Genomic DNA, 17,419 nt, shown 5'->3' with positions numbered 1-17,419 from the left:
AGATTAGTTATTAATTATAAACCTCTTAATAAGGTTTTAAAATGGATTCGATATCCGATTCCTAATAAAAAGGATTTATTGGATCGTCTCCATAATGCTATTATATTTTCTAAATTTGATTTAATATCGGGATATTGACAAATTCAAAATGCCGAATCAGATAAATATAAAACTGCTTTTAATGTCCCTATTGGGCAATTCGAATGGAATGTTATGCCATTTGGATTAAAAAATGCCTCTTCAGAATTTCAAAAAATTATGAATGATATTTTTATGCCTTATAGCAATTTTTTATTATTATTATTAGGAGTAGTAGTAGTAGTAGTAGTATTAATGTTATCCTTTTCTTTATTTTTCAATTTTTATCATCTTTAAGCCTTCTCATGTTCATCGACTTAATATAGTAGTACTATTCTAGTTTTACACTTCATAATATTTTTACTATGACATTTTTTCACTAAAATTTAAATATTCCATAATTTATATTAAGTGCTATAATTTTTTAAGGTATATTAAATATTAATATGTTAATATTACATGGTATTATATAATATGGTTAAAAGTATTTTATTCAACTATGAAGCTCGAAGAAATTCAAGGAGAAAAGGCTAACAACTTTAGCCAAATTAAAGCCCAAACATGACAGCTCAAATGACCCAAGTCTTCCCTTTCACCAGCCCAAATTCGTCTAAGCCCATTTATCAAATTAGTCTAAGCCCATTTATCAAATTAACCCTAATAGTTCTAGCAGCCCACATCATATCTTAATTACAAAGATAGGTTTTTCTCAAACCTTTCACTGCAGCGGCGCCCTTTTCCTTCTTTCCTCTTTTGAACAAAATTTTAAAGCTTCATCACCATTGACAGAGCTTGCTACTCCATTCTAGTGCAAGGTCTATATCTTTTCCAGATGCTCCTTGTTCCTTATTCGCTTAGCATTCTTCTGGTCAAAAAGATTTGGTAAAACAAGACAAATACTGCTAAGAGCCAAAAATTCTTTCTCAGAACATCTGATTTTCGAGAAATGGAGAGGGTCTCAGAGGTCAAACTTCTTTCAAACGGCTCTTTCAGATGCCAACCCGTGATCTCTTAATATTTTGAAATCAAATTCCCGCCTAATGGAACCCTAGTTTGTCATTATAAATATTAGATATTGTACTCATTTTGAAAAAGGCTTTTCCGTTGCACAACATTCTTTACCACTTTTTTAGCCGCCGTACTTAGCACTAAACCATTGTTTCTCTACCTTACTGTCGAGATTTCACGTTTGAGGGCATTCGAGGTCGAAGTCGTTTGTGTTCGACATAGATCTGCAATCTAAGACCCCTGCCTCAGTTCATTGCACCATAAAAAGGTTCGTGACTCTTAAGTTCTTTCTAGATATTTACTTTCATTCCTTTTAGATTGAAATGAATATGATGTAGACTCTGTTTTCTTTAGAAATTATGTCTTAGGATTCATTTGTGCCGTGTATTTAGGCCATAAAATCTGAACGAGCATGACTGCATTTTGTTGAATCTCTGATAAATGACTGGTAAATCAATTTGCTTTTAAAAGAGTCCCTGGATTGCAAAATCTTTAGAAATATAGTCTTTCAGTTATTAGGATTAAGTAGGACTCTTAAGTCTCTGCTCTGGTTTGCATTTATGTAAGGTCTATTATTATGATTCAACTAGCTACACTTAATTTGAATTGAGTTTTGTATATAGTTCGAAATTTTAAGAGATTAATGTCTTAACAGGAACCATGTATAAGTGAGGATCAGGAAGCATGATTTAACTCTCCTTATTTAAATACCATGTCTACTAATCAAGATCTGTAATAGGATTTATAAGAACTAGAGAATAAGTACTAAGTTCCAAAATATAAGTGTAAGCTAGTATGATTTGTACAGCTCATTGTGTTGATGTCTGTGCATGCTATTTGTGAATGCTTAACACATGTTGAACAAGAATCATGATTGTTAGGCTAATATATGGATTTGCTTTTTGGAAACTGGTTTTTCTTTCCATTTCTTTATGTACTGGAAGTTGAACCATTTTGTTCGTTAATATGCTTCGATTTTCATCTACTAAGGTTGTTTCTTAAGAAATCTACCTTTAGGAGTATTACATCAAGCGACAGATTAATTAGCATAACCTGCCCTTGTTTGCCACCTGCGTCGTTTAAATTTCTTTTACATACTTTGCAGATCTAAGTCTAAATGCATTCTCTTATTAGTTTAATCGTATATAAAGTGGTTTATATGTTGTCTGCTTGTTAACGTTAAACTCGTGATGGGTTCTGCCCCATATGTGTTTTGGTTTGAATCTAACGTTAATATTATATATGTCCGGCTATTCCTTATTCCTATTTTTTTTCCTTTTGCATGCACACTTTGGGAGTAAAATGGAGTCTTCGTGAAAGACTCTTACTGCCCAAGTAGTCTTGCTATCACGACCTGACTAGGGGCCATGACAGGTACCCGGAGCTGACTACCGAGCACCACTCAAAATGCTAATCATCATACCCAATCTGAACACACAATCCCGAAGGCAATATATATATATATATATATATATATATATATATATATAGGCCCTCACGGCTGAAAAAAAAAAAGATATACACAAATATACATTAATGTACCCATAAGACCACAACTACCCATGCATCCGTATCTACGAGCCTCTACTAGAATACTGAGACATAAGGACGGGACAGGACCCCGTCGTGGCCAAATATATATACACAAAATAATTTCTCAAAAATGGCACCTTCGGAATAATGGAGTGCTCCTGTAAATCTGCTGAGTAGCTCCTAGGGATCTGGGCCACCTCCCTGTCTACATGTAGGCATGAACTCAGCGTCCAAAAAGAATGGACGTCAGTACGAACATTGTACTGAGTATGTAAGGCATGAACAATAATAACATATCGAAGAGATAAGGAAACATCAAGTAAGGAAACAACCTGTAGTTGAATGTCACTTAAGACCGAATAATGCATGCTGACTTACATCATATCAAGTATGTATACAAATAAGCTGCTCGACCATATAGATACGGTGTGATCATCATTAGCCCGCGTCCAGCTTTCCTGCGTCCGGGGTAAATATCTCATGCCGCCCATTAGTGGTGTCTGCCCATGCCCTTTAGACATGGTGTATATGCTGCCCGCCTTAGCGGTGTTTGCCCGACCATATAGGAATGGTGTAACCTCATTATCCTATACTTATCATAGGCATGCATTAGAACTCAAGTACAAATTATAACTCTATCGGGGCGACATAAGGTCAAGAACCCCCCGATTCCATTATGGAGTAATCATAATCATCATGCCTCACCTTGAAGGAACTAGCATTTTAAGGTGAGTCTAGCAACAATGGATAACATCAAAGAATCATATAAGGATCATTAGTTTCATAGGAATATCATATCATGAGCTTTAGAATCTCTAGACTTATGCTCATCATCATCATTATCATGTTCGTAACATATCTCTTATCTTTATCTCACGAGAAGCTCTTCATAAACATTTACTCATAGTTTCTGGAATGTAAGAAGGTCACGGAAAGACGAGGGAACTCATGTCATAGGAATCATGCCTTAGGAAAAGAAGGGACTAGCGTCACATACCTTTTCGCCTTTCTAACTTGCCGACTAAACGCTTTCTTCCAAGTTCGCGATTCTACATTCAAGAGAATTCGTGCTAGAATTAGATAATCAGAAGTATACTTAAGCTCAAGCTAAAGCTAACTAAAATTGTGCAGCATTTCCTTTGTTTCTACCACTTCCTCCATATGATATAATAGCTCCCAGCCATCAATAACAACATTCATAATATCATAATCCATAATTTGACAAGTTCGACATTATTCAATTCTTACAATTCCCTCTCAAAGTCATCCATAACCATGGTTATCACCTAACATCGTATTCATCCACATATAATGCTTATCCAACATTCTTAATGTTATTTATAACAAGATTATACTCATAATATCTCAAAAATTATGGTTCATGTGAAACTATTATTCAAGAACACCATTATTTCACATTTGAGTCCCATATTCTACTTTCTTCCATAATCCAAGTCTTTCAACCCTTAAATATTCTAAATAACATGAAATGATCATAAAACTCACCTTTTATTGTGTAGGAATGGGTTTTGGATGGAGTTGTTTCACTTGGAGAAAACCTTAGTTCCTCTTCCAAAGAAATTCTTGACCTCTAGCAACCCTAACGAGCTTCCTTACACTTGATTTCCTTGGATTAATGATGTTAATCTTTGATTTGCCTTGGATTCATGTAAATGGAATGGGTGGAATATTTTAGAGAGTTGGAGAGAAGTGGAGAAGTTGGAAGAATGAGAAATTAGAAGTGGGAACACATTTTTATACCTGGAAAAAGTTCAGCCCGTTAGGACTTATACGGACCCTTATACGGTCCGTATAATATTATACGGTCTATATAAGTGACCGTATTTCACCATCAGGGATTTTGCTTTCCTGTTGGGGGTTATACGGACCCTTATATAGACCGTATAAAATTATACGGACCGTATAAGTGGTCGTATAACTCCAATTTTCCGAAGTTCATCTCGTCGTTTCGTTCGATCTCCAATCCTTATGGAACCTTCTTAGCATTTGTTTAGCACTTCATTAACAATCTAAGGAGCGTTATAACTCTTCCTCAAGACATTATTAAATCCACATTAGCTCGGTACTTTGCAAACCCTTCTTCAAAACACGACTTATGCTTGACATTCTTCAACGGACTTTCTTCTCTTGCCTCAAACGTCTTTGGAATCTTAATTAGAACCGTTAAGTACTACTTCTTACTTGTAGAAACATCGTATACTTCTTATCCCGCGTTAGTCTATGTACTGAGCAACAACATGAAATTTCTTGAGGTGTAACACTCGCTTTGAGACTCGACACCGCCACTAGACATGCAACATGCATCTCCATTTCATTTGCTTCTTTCGCTCCCTCGAGCACACCCGAACAGAAACAAAGAGAAAACCGGGAATCCGCATTCGCTCCTTCATTAACTCTTCTTCCTCTATTGAAAATGTCTGAACTAAAGCAGGAAAAGAGAGGAGGAGACAGGAATGGTTGCAGCGTTTTGTTTATTCTCATCTATGCTTAACTGGTTATTTTGTGTGTGCGACTGTTTACTTGATTTATTTTATATTATCAACCATTGAACATTTGAACCTTTAGGGGGGTTGGGATATCATTTTTTAGTGAAGTCTTGAGAAGTAGTTATATTTTTCCAAAACATTAGTTGACCTCACTTCTTTCAACTACAGATTTCTTTTATGATTCTAAGAGTTTCAAAAAGGTGCAACGTATATATTTTTTAGGGAAACGGAGAATCAGTTTTTATCTTGGCCTTGGTTCATTCTTACAAATCAAAACCTACTTTTGAGTAAATTAATTTTGAGGTTGCAGCAAAGCCATTTTCAAAGTAAAATGAGATTTTTAACGTCTTTTGGAATCTGGACAATTTTGTTCATTATTCACCTAGAAGCTCATTTTTGGAATTTTTTAATCTACATATAAAAACTGATTGTTTTTAATAGAATCTTTTGAGCTAACTTTGGCCTAGACTTAAAGTAGTCTTTTTGGACTTTAAACTGCTAAAGCCAAAACCGATGTGATTAAAAGTTCTTGTTTTTAAAAGTCCAAATGTTGCTTTTACGTACATCGTTCGACAAGTTAATTATATTTCTCCAATACTTACAAAGTACTATATTTCATTTTTTTCGCATATGTTTAATTAACCTAAGTTTCGTCGGTAACCGTAGTTAGCAGATCTTAAATGATGCTTAATCCCTTCCCTTTACGATAATGAGAACCCTTACCTAGAATCACATTAGTTAAGTAGACCATTAATCAGAGTTTTTTTTTTAGCATTTACTTAGTTAAAATAGGTGTCCTAATTCACCTTTAAAAATAATTAGGTGGCGACTCCTTAAGTTAAATAATACAGGAATCATCAATATGTTGTATTCTGATTTGACCTGGTTAAAATGGGGTATAATAAAAGTCAACAGGGGTAAAAGGGTCAAAAACACAATAACGACCAAATGACTCGTTATATCAGATACCAATTAAACAACTGTTTGTCCTCGAATGGAGAAGAATGAAGAGTACGAGCACCGTCAAGAAGCCAAATAATCTCTACTATAACCTCATGGAATCCTTTACGGGCAAGAAATACGCCGATAGCACCGCTAGTTCACCTTATCAATCATACTACCTTTTAACTTAGCTCAAATACCCAAATTAACATTCCCTCATACTCGAAATTTACTTCATAACTGATCCCCGAAAAAAAAGAACTGTCTCCATTTGAATTCTCTGATTGTTTTAACCACATCTCTGTATGCAATCACTTGATTCCCTAATCACCACTCTAATCGCCACAATTGTTTAGATATAAACACAAACTATAGCCCACTCTGAACTGGTAAAATATTCTGATTCCACTAACCTTTCTTTCACACATTCTAAAGTCGTCTTTCGCACCACGATTTCTTAGAAACACATAGACACACGCCACAAGCCCGATCATGGTTTCCTTTTGCCCGAAAGAACCCTCGCTTTATCTGAGAAAACTCTAAGCAATTCCATCAAACTGATCTCATCCGGAGCTTATTGTGCTAATTCTAATTTCGTTAGTTCCGTATCCCAAAGTTGAACCCACTTAGTCAATACCTATCGTCCAAAACCTTCAAATCTTCCAATCACCAAACTAAATGCATACCTATTGATTACTGTCACGACCCATTCTAGCTAAGTCGCGCGGCACCTACCTTTCCCATCTCGGTGGGCGAACCCTCAACCCAACAATAGTAAAAACATAGACAAATAATTAAATAAGAAGAAGAGATAAAATCACGTAAATTTGACCATAATAATATAGAAGATATAAGGAAGTAAATGAAATCCGCCCCAGTATCTGGTCTGGTCATACAAGAGCATCTAACTAAATCTACAAGTCTGGAATATCAATAATACATCAATTCCGAATATGTCTCGGAATAGAAAATAAGACATAAATAAGAAGAATCTTCAAGGTGGTAGACGTCTCGTGCTTACCCTGCGGACTCCAAGCAACTCTCGAGGAGACTATCAGGCACAAGAAACAGAAGTAGATCCAACCTGGAATTTTGCATTCATAAAAGAATGCAGCAAGTGCAGGTCAGTACGAAACCACAGTACTGGTAGGCATCATCGGCCGACTAAGTATAGCTAACATAATTCAGACAATAAAGCAGGATAGGCAGATAAATCAACAAGTATAAGTCAAACACAATCAGAAACAAGTATCCGTCATCACCTAGGTTGAAGCATCTAAACCCAAGTATGACAAGTCTCAATATATATCCAATCTGAAATCAACAACACAAGTAAAACACCGGTTCATCACAATATAAGCCAAGATGCAATGCAATGCAGTGTACATATGTACTCCGGACGGATGTATCGACATCCCGGTAGCACAACCCATGGGGGACCCGCGAAGTCCATATACTCACTCATCCACGATTCCGGGACAATCATTGGACATCAGACTCTCACATCACATAATCCATGAATCCGGGACAACCATCAGACATCGAACTACTCACATCACTCGCACATAATCCACGATTCCGGGACAACCATCGGATATTGGACTACTCACATCACTCTCAAGCAAATTGAGCTTAACTCATCACAGTGTTTCATCAAGTATCAACAATGTATCAACAATATATCATGAGATATGTGAATGCGTGCGATGTATGAGTTAACATGAATAATCAGATCAATATCACAAGTACCAAACATGGGTACGCCAATAATATCATGAAAGACTACACAAGTCATATAAAAACACTATTCCCGAAATCAAATGCCAACAAGTGGGGCACCCCAATATCATGAACAAGATATCTCAATAGTCTCCAATATCCACTATCACTATGCGGCATCAAGCCCACAACAATATGACAACTCAATCACAACATAACGGGGTGGCTAGTCCCAATCACACAACAGGGCCCAACCTAATACAATATCCAACCCAACTTCATACCCGAAGGTTTACATGCTTTCTCTGACAATATAATCTAAATATATGCTTCGCTACACGAAGTCTCACTAAGGGTAAGCCATAACCTACCTGGATGGCCGAACAATAACACACCAACAATCACTCCTTAGCCTTGCCCTTCCGCTGAGCCTCAAGATCAAGAAAGTCTAGGCATATTCGAAATCTAGATTATAAATCATGAAGATCGATACCTATATTGCTTTCATTCAATTTAGGTCAAGACCCAACCCTAGAATTTGGACAAACGGGGCCCACAAGGTCAAAACGGGAAACTCGGGGGTAAAATACCTAATTAAACACTAGCTGATCAAAATCCATCAACTAATTACTAAATTAACTTAAAGATTCATTCAATTTCGAAATCCAAGCAAAACCCCCAAATTTTGGGTATAAACCCTAACTCTTAAATTCAAGAATCCAACACTAATAATGGGAGATATATGATTAACAATCTTAGATATATCATAAGCTAGCATAAACCCAATCAATTTCATCATTTAGAAGCCTAGATGGAACACTCATTAAACCCACTTTAATCTTCTTCACTTAATGAACTAACAAGGGAAAGGGATTCTAAGATGGTTAGGAATAATGAATTAACAAGAAGGTTAGGAGGACTTACAACTAAGAATTTTCTCCAAGAATCCTCTAGAATTTCTTCCCATATGACCCACTTTCGGAATAATAGAAGAAAGAAACGACTTGGGGTTTTATATCATTAAATACCCCAGTCACTGCCCGATCACCGCTTTCGCGGTCACTCAGACCGCTTCAGCGGCGCCGCCCTAGCGGTCCCTTGACCGCTACAGCGGTCATGCCCAATTGGCAAGGACCGCTCTAGCGGCAGGGTGACCGCTTCAGCGGTACCGCTGCCGTGGTGCTGGTGCCGCTAAAGAGGGCACCAGACACCATAAACTTTCCCAAGTTTCACACTTCAACTCGAATTTTTGACTAATTCCCAAGGCCATCTGCTCACAAACCACATACACAGATACACATAGAAATGCACTACGAACGCGCTCGTCACCTCAAAATTCCCAACGAAGGTCTCGTTGACCGAGTCAACCCCCGATACCTCAATTTCAATTTCTCAACCCAAGTCCCAAAATGCATCCGAGTGCATTGGGAACCGAACCAAATATACACACAAGTTCTAAACAACCAACTAGATCTCTCGAAATCGACGGATTTCCAAAAAAGGTCTGTTTACCCAAAAGTCAACTTGAGTCAACCCTTTTTTCGCTTAAAGCCCAAATTTCACAAAAAGTCATCCGAATCAAATCTAGACACCTCATAAAGCGTGTCATCGGTCCCCTCGAGTCAAAAGTGAGCTAACCAAGATCGAAAACGTCAAAAGGGTCGGAAGTGCAATAATGACCAAACGGGTCGTTACAATTACCTTGTCGAGCCAAACTGTAGAAAACCATCTGATCACGCTAAAGACTTTCCATAACTATTTGTACCTTTTCAAGACGTCGCCAATACTGAGATAAAACATTAGAACTGTTCGAATAGTTCCATAAGAAAAATACCATCAATCTCACTGGCAAACTTCAATGAGACACGATAACGCTGCCATATCTCAATTCAGAGCTGAAAATCCATTGACCCCAAGAAGGTGATTTACTAGAATACCCATAAGTCCTTATGATAGTACAAACATAGTTCCCCGTCTATAGCTAAACAATTCTGACCCGGAAGCAAATGCGCATCTCCCTAAATACCACCAATGGTCACTCGACTAACTCCAAACCTTCACGAACCAAAACATAGCAATTCAGACAACTGAGGCGATTGATACTAATCCTTTCTCTCACTATCAAACTATTATTGTAACACCTCAGACCTTTAACTTAATCTTTGATCATGATTCTAGACTTAGAAAACCAGATAATGAATGTGGGAATTGGAAATTTCTTTTCAGTTGTCAGATGGGGGTTTGCGCTCCATAATACGGACCGTATTTCAGTATACAACCCGCATTTCAAATCGTACTTTGGCATCTAAATCATTGTGCATTTTGGAAATTGGCTCAGGGAATTTTATAGTTAAATACGGACCGTATTTCAGTATACGGCCAGTACTTTGGTGGTCATTTTTGGTAAGGAGTTTGTTCAGTGTTTCTGTTTGTTGAACATGCTTAATTACGGTCCAAGTTTACGGACTATAATTCAGAAATACGGACCGTATTTTAGTCCGTATTTCTCAGCCCGCACCACAAAGTTTAAATATGTCACGCTCTAATCTTGATAGGGCATGATGGGCACCTGACCCTTACTTAGGGCCGAGCGAACCCGCTGACTCTTACTACACACGTAATATCTTTGGACTCTTAAATCAAATAAAATGAAATACATAGTAAAGGCTTTCAGTAACATTCTTTTCATCGTTCTCAAGTCAAGTAAAATCTGTAATCATATGGAATTTGTAACATAACGCAAAATGGTACATTGGCTTGCAGAGCCGCTTACAAGACTGACGACCCACGTACGTGACTCTGTCTGCAAAGTCTCTAACATCAATCAGGAATCATAACATATATACTCAGACTCGGCAACACTCCGGAAGGAAATGGAGCTCGCCAATCCCGCTGGAACATCTTCTAGCAATGTCTTCTACTCATCTGGGTGTACCTGCGTGGCATGAAACGCAGCCCCTGAAGAAAGGGGGTCAGTACGGAATATGTACTGAGCATGTAAGACATGAAATATAGTAAAAAGGGTCATAACTAAAACGGAGATTGACCAGAAACAAGTATGACTGTTAAAAACATCAATACACTGACCTTTTAAAATGAAAATCATGCATGTCAACATCATATATCACATATGCATATAACGTGTCCCGGCCCTCTAGTGAGGGACTCGGTGAATAGAATCATCATATGCCATCCTGGCCGCCATCCCCGTATCATCATATCATATCATATCATATATATATATATATATATATATATATATATATATATAATATATATATATATATATATATATATATATATATATATAACGTGTCCCGGCCCTCTAGTGAGGGACTCGGTGAACAATGCAGTGGAGTACGCACGAGAACGTGTCCTGGCCCGGGACTCAGTGAAAGATACATTGAGGCATGCACGAGCAGAGTAGTGAGAAACTATATGCACACAAATCAATTTTTAAGACTCGATAGATAAGTACACTAATCGACACTTGAAGGATCATAAGCACGTTTCGAGGCAATCCGAGTTAGTATTGGAAAGTTATGGACATTATTCGTTACAGAAACCTTTACGAACGTTTCAAAACAATCCGAGACCGCCTATGAAAGTTAGGGACTCTTTATACTTTGCTTGTTATTATATCATGCAATAGACTCGACTATACTAAGTATGCTCATGTCAAAAAGTGAATAAGAATCGTAACAAGCTCGGAATCAAAGAGTAGAGTTACCCCAAGGTGCATATCATACCTTATTTGTCTCTAGGACATGCCAAAAGAAAGAAAGGGTAAGCCTTACATACCTATTCCACGTCCTATTAGCTACGCTTATTCGCCCAAGCTTGCTAGTCTACATTCAAGAGAATTTACACGATCATTAGACTCATCGTTACACACTTGTCTTAGTCCTTCAAATAAATTCATTTATAATCTGCCGAAATTTCGGCAACACTTCCGCTGTATATTCAATCAACCCCGAGAATTCAACTCGGCCAAATCATCAACAACAATACCAACAATCACATTAACAACTTCAACTATTAATTCAAAATGCATTCTAACGTCAGCAACCCTTTTACACAATTCGGCGGCATTTCATTTATATTCAATTCAATCACATGCAATCAAGACAACATCAATGCTCACACATTCAAATACTTGCCCAAGACCTTACAAACAAAACTCAAGAACACTTCAAACAATCCGCGCAATGATCAAAACGGCCCAACCATTATGCAACACCACCCGAAACTTTCCAACTCCATAAGAACAACAACAACACATTCTTTTCTTCCAAATTTATGAACTACACCAACAATCCACACATTAGCAACTTCATTCATACAAACATAAGAATTCATGCTAGTGTCACATTAACTTCTTCAACAATCCCACAATGATTACAACTTCTTTTCAAGCCATCAAACCTTCATTTTTATCATGGAATCCACAACAACAACAATCAAAATACTAAATAAAATCAATTCATCACACCTTATCAACACCACCCCTATTCGGCCACAACCTTCACTCACATATTTCATGAATTTCATCAATTTCCACATACTACACCATGCATAAATCGTCCATAACACATGTAAAAGAAGATTAAACCTTACCTTTTTCCACTTATCTTCTCACTCGGCTAGGGTTGTGATTTGCATAAATGAATGGTTTGATTGCTCCAACAACTCCTCCACGTTAATAAGGACCTTCCAATTGGTTGAAATGCTTGAAGAAAATTATTTTTCTTGATCAACTCCAAGGCATCAAATTTTCTAGCCATGGCCGAATGGCACTCTCTTTTCTTCTTTCTTGAAGTTTCTTGAATTGGAAGATGAATTATGTCTTGCTATGTAAGCATTAGTCCATATATATAATTAGCCCCATCAAATAAAAATGTGGACACATGCCCCTACTTGTGGCTTGAGGCAATTGGCCAAGCCTTGGGGTGGGACCCACTTAAGTCCACACGGCCAAGGTGGCTTGGTCTTGAACCTTCTTGAATTTTTTTGTGAATTTCCCTTTTTGCCCTAGCCTTCCTCAATATTACCATGAACCACCTTGTGAACTTCCCTTTTTACCCCTAGCCTTTCTCAGTATTCCCATACCACCAATATTTATAAGCAACTTGTGTGTTAAACATAACCGGAAAATAGTCTTGCCCTTAACTTACCACGACTATCTTGAAACATCCGAATGTACAAAATACGGGATATAACAAAATACCTGGTTGCAGTTCTAATTTTATTTTTACAAGTTTCTAAAACCCTAGCACGACTTATTTCTCCTCTCCAACCCCAAGAACTTTAAGGTAAGCAAGTTCTACCCATTCCAATCAAACTCTATCATGTATTTAGATAATCTAAGATAGAATTCATTGTTCTTAACCTAGGGTTTTCATGAAAACCCATAGATAAGGTTTGAGACACAGGCTTTTGGGTTCTTATCAGAATTCAGATTTTTTGGATTGAGGATTGTGAAGCAAATAAGGTATGTGAGGCTAACTATCTACGTTAGGGAATGTTCATGATTCTCCCTACGCCTTATTCTTCATACTTATCAATAAATTGACTCAGAATACAGTTTAGCCCTAGTTTCTTGAATAGTTGTAGAACTGTTATCTCCTAGGCTTATAGTTTCAGAATTCGTTCATGGTGATTAATTTGAATATCATGAACTCAGTATGTAATCAATATAGAATTGTGAATTGTATCTCATGAGTCTTAGTATGAATACTTAGAATTATTATGAGTTAGCCATTTTGGCCACTACTTATTCAGTACTGCAAACTTTTAGTATTTCTTCCGTACAGATATATTTCAGTCAGTTATTTTCACTCGATTAGCATATGTTTATCATACTTAGATAATAGTATACCACATGTTAATTGTCATGACCCAAACCGATGAGCCGTGACGGGAGTCTGACCTCTAGCGACCAAACACCCCTAAACACTTATCTGAGACATACTGAACATCAAAGGCCCATAAATGGCATAAACGGATCTCATAAGAGGGAAACATCAGAACTCTGTACAATCTGCATAAATATATATATACACCACATGCGGTAGAATAGTGCAAGCCAGCTAGGCTGCTACATATACTATACACAAAAGAATCGAAGCCGACAAGGCTACATCATCTGACTACTACGTACAACTGTCTACCAACCTCTACTGGAACAAAGCTGTAGAAAGGACGGGACAGGGCTCCGTCATACCCATATGTATACACATCCAAAAAGGGCATACCAAAACTGACTGTAGTTTCGGATCGAATGGAGCGTACTGACCACTACTAGATCTAGAGGTCCTACTGAGCTGGACCACTTGTATATATCCCTGTACCTGCGGGCATGAACGCAGCCCCCTGAGCAACGGGGAGTCAGTACAAATAATGTACCGAGTATGTAAGGCATAAGAACAATATATATACATAAGAATCATGGATAAGATCTGAACTCATAACTGAAATGATTGACTGCATGTATTTGTATGAACTAGTATCTGCCTAAATCTGCATAAATTTATGTAACTGACAATGCCTCTGTGGGCACATAATATGCATGCTCATACCTATCAATGATGGTCATGCATCTATATGAGTGCGTATATAATGCCTGATGTATGTGCGTATATAAAGCCTGTAAGCCTCTATGGCATCTCGTCATATCATATTGGCTCCTCTGTGGCCATATCAATATCATCATCACAGTAGTAACGCGTATATAACGCCTATCTCTCTTCTCATACTTTACATATATCTAATATTCGCGTATATAATGCCTAATACGAGTGCGTATATAATGCCTTCTAGTCACGGGTCAATATACATAATATATAATGAATGTAAATGCATGAATAAACAGTATGCACAGAACTGGCTACATAAGACTAGACCCATGAATAGAAGGATTACTCGCAAATGGGGTATATGAACATCAAAGACTGAAGTACTTCTAATGCTTCTAAGAGTAGAGTAAATATGGAAGCTCGCTTACTCGCTTGTCGGATCATATCATAGGATCACGCCAAAAAAGGAAAGAATGACCTTAACATACCTTGGAGTATCTCCAATCGCCCAACCTTTACCTCTTGAACTTGTAAATCTACAATTAAGGTAACATAGGGCTTAATTAGGCTATTTACTTTGCTTACTAACCATCCTCAAATACGTATAAAGCTCAACGAACTATAGGCAATAATTTCCTTTGTAAGCTTACAACTCTTCAACTTCTCATTAGATCCCACATCAACTACAATACTCACATCAACAATGACAACACACACACACACACAGAGATATATACTTAAACCCGTTTCGAATCATCTCTTAAAATAACCCTAAGTCACTATCTTGTCTTTCATCAACTCATCACCTCCGCAACTATCCCCTCTTTACTTAGAATCACGAAAACTCTTGATACTCAACTTAAATATAAGGGTAGAAATCATTTACATACCTTGAGGGGTCAAGAATCCAGAGAATCACTTCCACTTCAACTCCCTAAACTCCACAACTTGAAGAAACCCTAGAAGCAACCTTCTTCTTCACCATCTCGGGTTTATAGGGTCCGGGTCTTGTCAAATCTTCACCAATATGATGGAAAATATTGGGAGAGAATATCTTAGGGTTTTTCTGATTATTGACGGAGAAAAATATAAAGTAGGGTTGTGGACCACCTATTTATACTTGGAAGCTAAAAAGGCTACAGCGTCCGGTTCGACGAGCCAGTCGACGGCCCGTTGATGTGTCGTCGGTCTGTCGACTTGCCCCGTCGACCTGCGCCTGCAAATGTATGGCCGTGGGATCCCGTCAACGCCGCACGTCGATGGTCCGTCGAACATGTCGACGACCCGTCGACGATGACTGGTGTCCTGCAGACTTTCTGATTCAGTTCAGATCGCATCGATTCGATTTGTTCAACTTCTAACTCTGTAAATTGCCAGGAATATTTGCTAGTACCCTCGTATACGGGGTAAGGCACTTTATGCTCCAAACTCGGGCTCGGGTCTCTATTCCAAAGGCATACCTGACTAGGAAATCATAGGTTCTACTACTACGAACACGAGGGGTGTAACATTAATCCAGCCAGCCAGTTGGTTCGCTCGGTCACATACAGACAGGCACCGAGTGTCGTGTTACGCCCAGGCCATGATTCGGGGCGTGACAATTATGAAACCCCACAATATACATGGTACTCCTCTCATACTTCTGCGGTAACCTCGTCCACATCCCTTCTCATGACTAATCAACCCCGTGTCGTCACCCTTGAGCCCAAAAGATGGAATCCATCCAAGTCATCACTTAATACCGAAGAACTATAACTTATGATAATAACTTCACGTTCCTCAACTTCTACCCGACATGCAAATCCGATATGACCCTATGAACTCTTAATAAATCAAATATTCCTCATGCTTTGTTACACCTTGGAAAATTTTCCCGTTAGTGTACAGAGAATAGGCTAGGGAATAGCACGATGTATACGATGAGTTGATAAGTAAGAGGTAACATTTGATGATACTAATCGAGACTCAAGGACATTTGACCAAAAGGAAGAAGTTTGACAAAGAAAGTAAAGGATATGTAATGTGTCGGGTAGGAATTTTAAGCGACGAGTTAATGATGGCGTAATAACGTCTTAGAGAAGAGTAATAACGTCCATTAGATTGGTATTGAGGTGTCAAACAAGTTCCAAGAAGGTTCCATAAGGATCGGAGATCAAACGAGTCGACGAGAACAAGTCTCGGATAACTGGACATTATACGGCCAGACATACTGGCCGTATAAAATCCACGGACCGTATGTCCAGCCGTAGATTCAACCCAGAATGGCACACTTCATTGGACCAAACATACGATCCAGACATACGGTCAGTGAAAAATATACGGACCGTATGTTGGTCCGTATGTTCTGGTCGGGACAGATTGTGAATTAATATAAGGGACCTCTTTCTCATTTCATTTCATTTCATTTCCACTCCACAAGTCAAGAAACCTCTAGAACTCTCTCTAACATTCATCCGAGAGAATATCAAAGGAAATCCATGATCAACTACTTCAATCAATGAAAACAAGTGTATGAAACCTAGTGAAAGTCAGCCAAGCCAAGAAATCTCAAGAGAAGTGAAATAGGGTTTTGGTGCTAAAAGAGTATTTCCATTCAAGGCTTGTTCATCCATCATCTAAGGTAAGTTTCATGGCATTTTCATGATGTTTTAGGTAATTATAAGTTGAAACACTTGGATTGTAGAAGAGTATAGAGAATGGGTCATAAATGAGTGAATAGTGTCATTGTTAAACAATAGTTGGATTGAATTATGAATATTGGTATGTTGAGATTGTAAACATGTTATGAATGACCTATAGAACATGGAATGAGTATGGTATATGAGAAAACGCGATAGTGAGCTATAACTATGATTGTGGAGAAATTGAAGGGAAATGGTGAATTGTGGTAAATGTAGATAAATGATGATTGTTGTTGCTATATTGTGAATATTGTTATTAACGTTTGGGAGTTGATATAGAATATGGGGAAAGTAGTATAAAAAAACGAAGTGCTGCCCAATTTTCCCCAGAAATAGTAACACGTTCTTATAGTGGATTAACTAACGTTAATGCGAA

The 17,419-nt window shown here is 37.8% G+C and overlaps 1 long non-coding RNA gene across 1 annotated transcript in view; it reads left to right on the top strand.

The window, feature by feature from the left end:
- The first annotated feature begins 786 nt into the window (after nucleotides 1-786).
- The window catches only part of LOC132599738 (uncharacterized), a 37,112-nt gene continuing 20,479 nt past the window's right edge, over nucleotides 787-17,419 (top strand). Inside the window, exon 1 of the long non-coding RNA XR_009566979.1 lies at nucleotides 787-1,354. This is a non-coding gene — a long non-coding RNA (uncharacterized LOC132599738). The remainder of the gene's footprint in view (nucleotides 1,355-17,419) is intronic.

This window comes from Lycium barbarum, chromosome 6 (assembly GCF_019175385.1).
Source record: "Lycium barbarum isolate Lr01 chromosome 6, ASM1917538v2, whole genome shotgun sequence".
Classification (NCBI taxonomy): domain Eukaryota; kingdom Viridiplantae; phylum Streptophyta; class Magnoliopsida; order Solanales; family Solanaceae; genus Lycium; species Lycium barbarum.
This window is presented reverse-complemented; position numbering and strand designations above follow the sequence as displayed.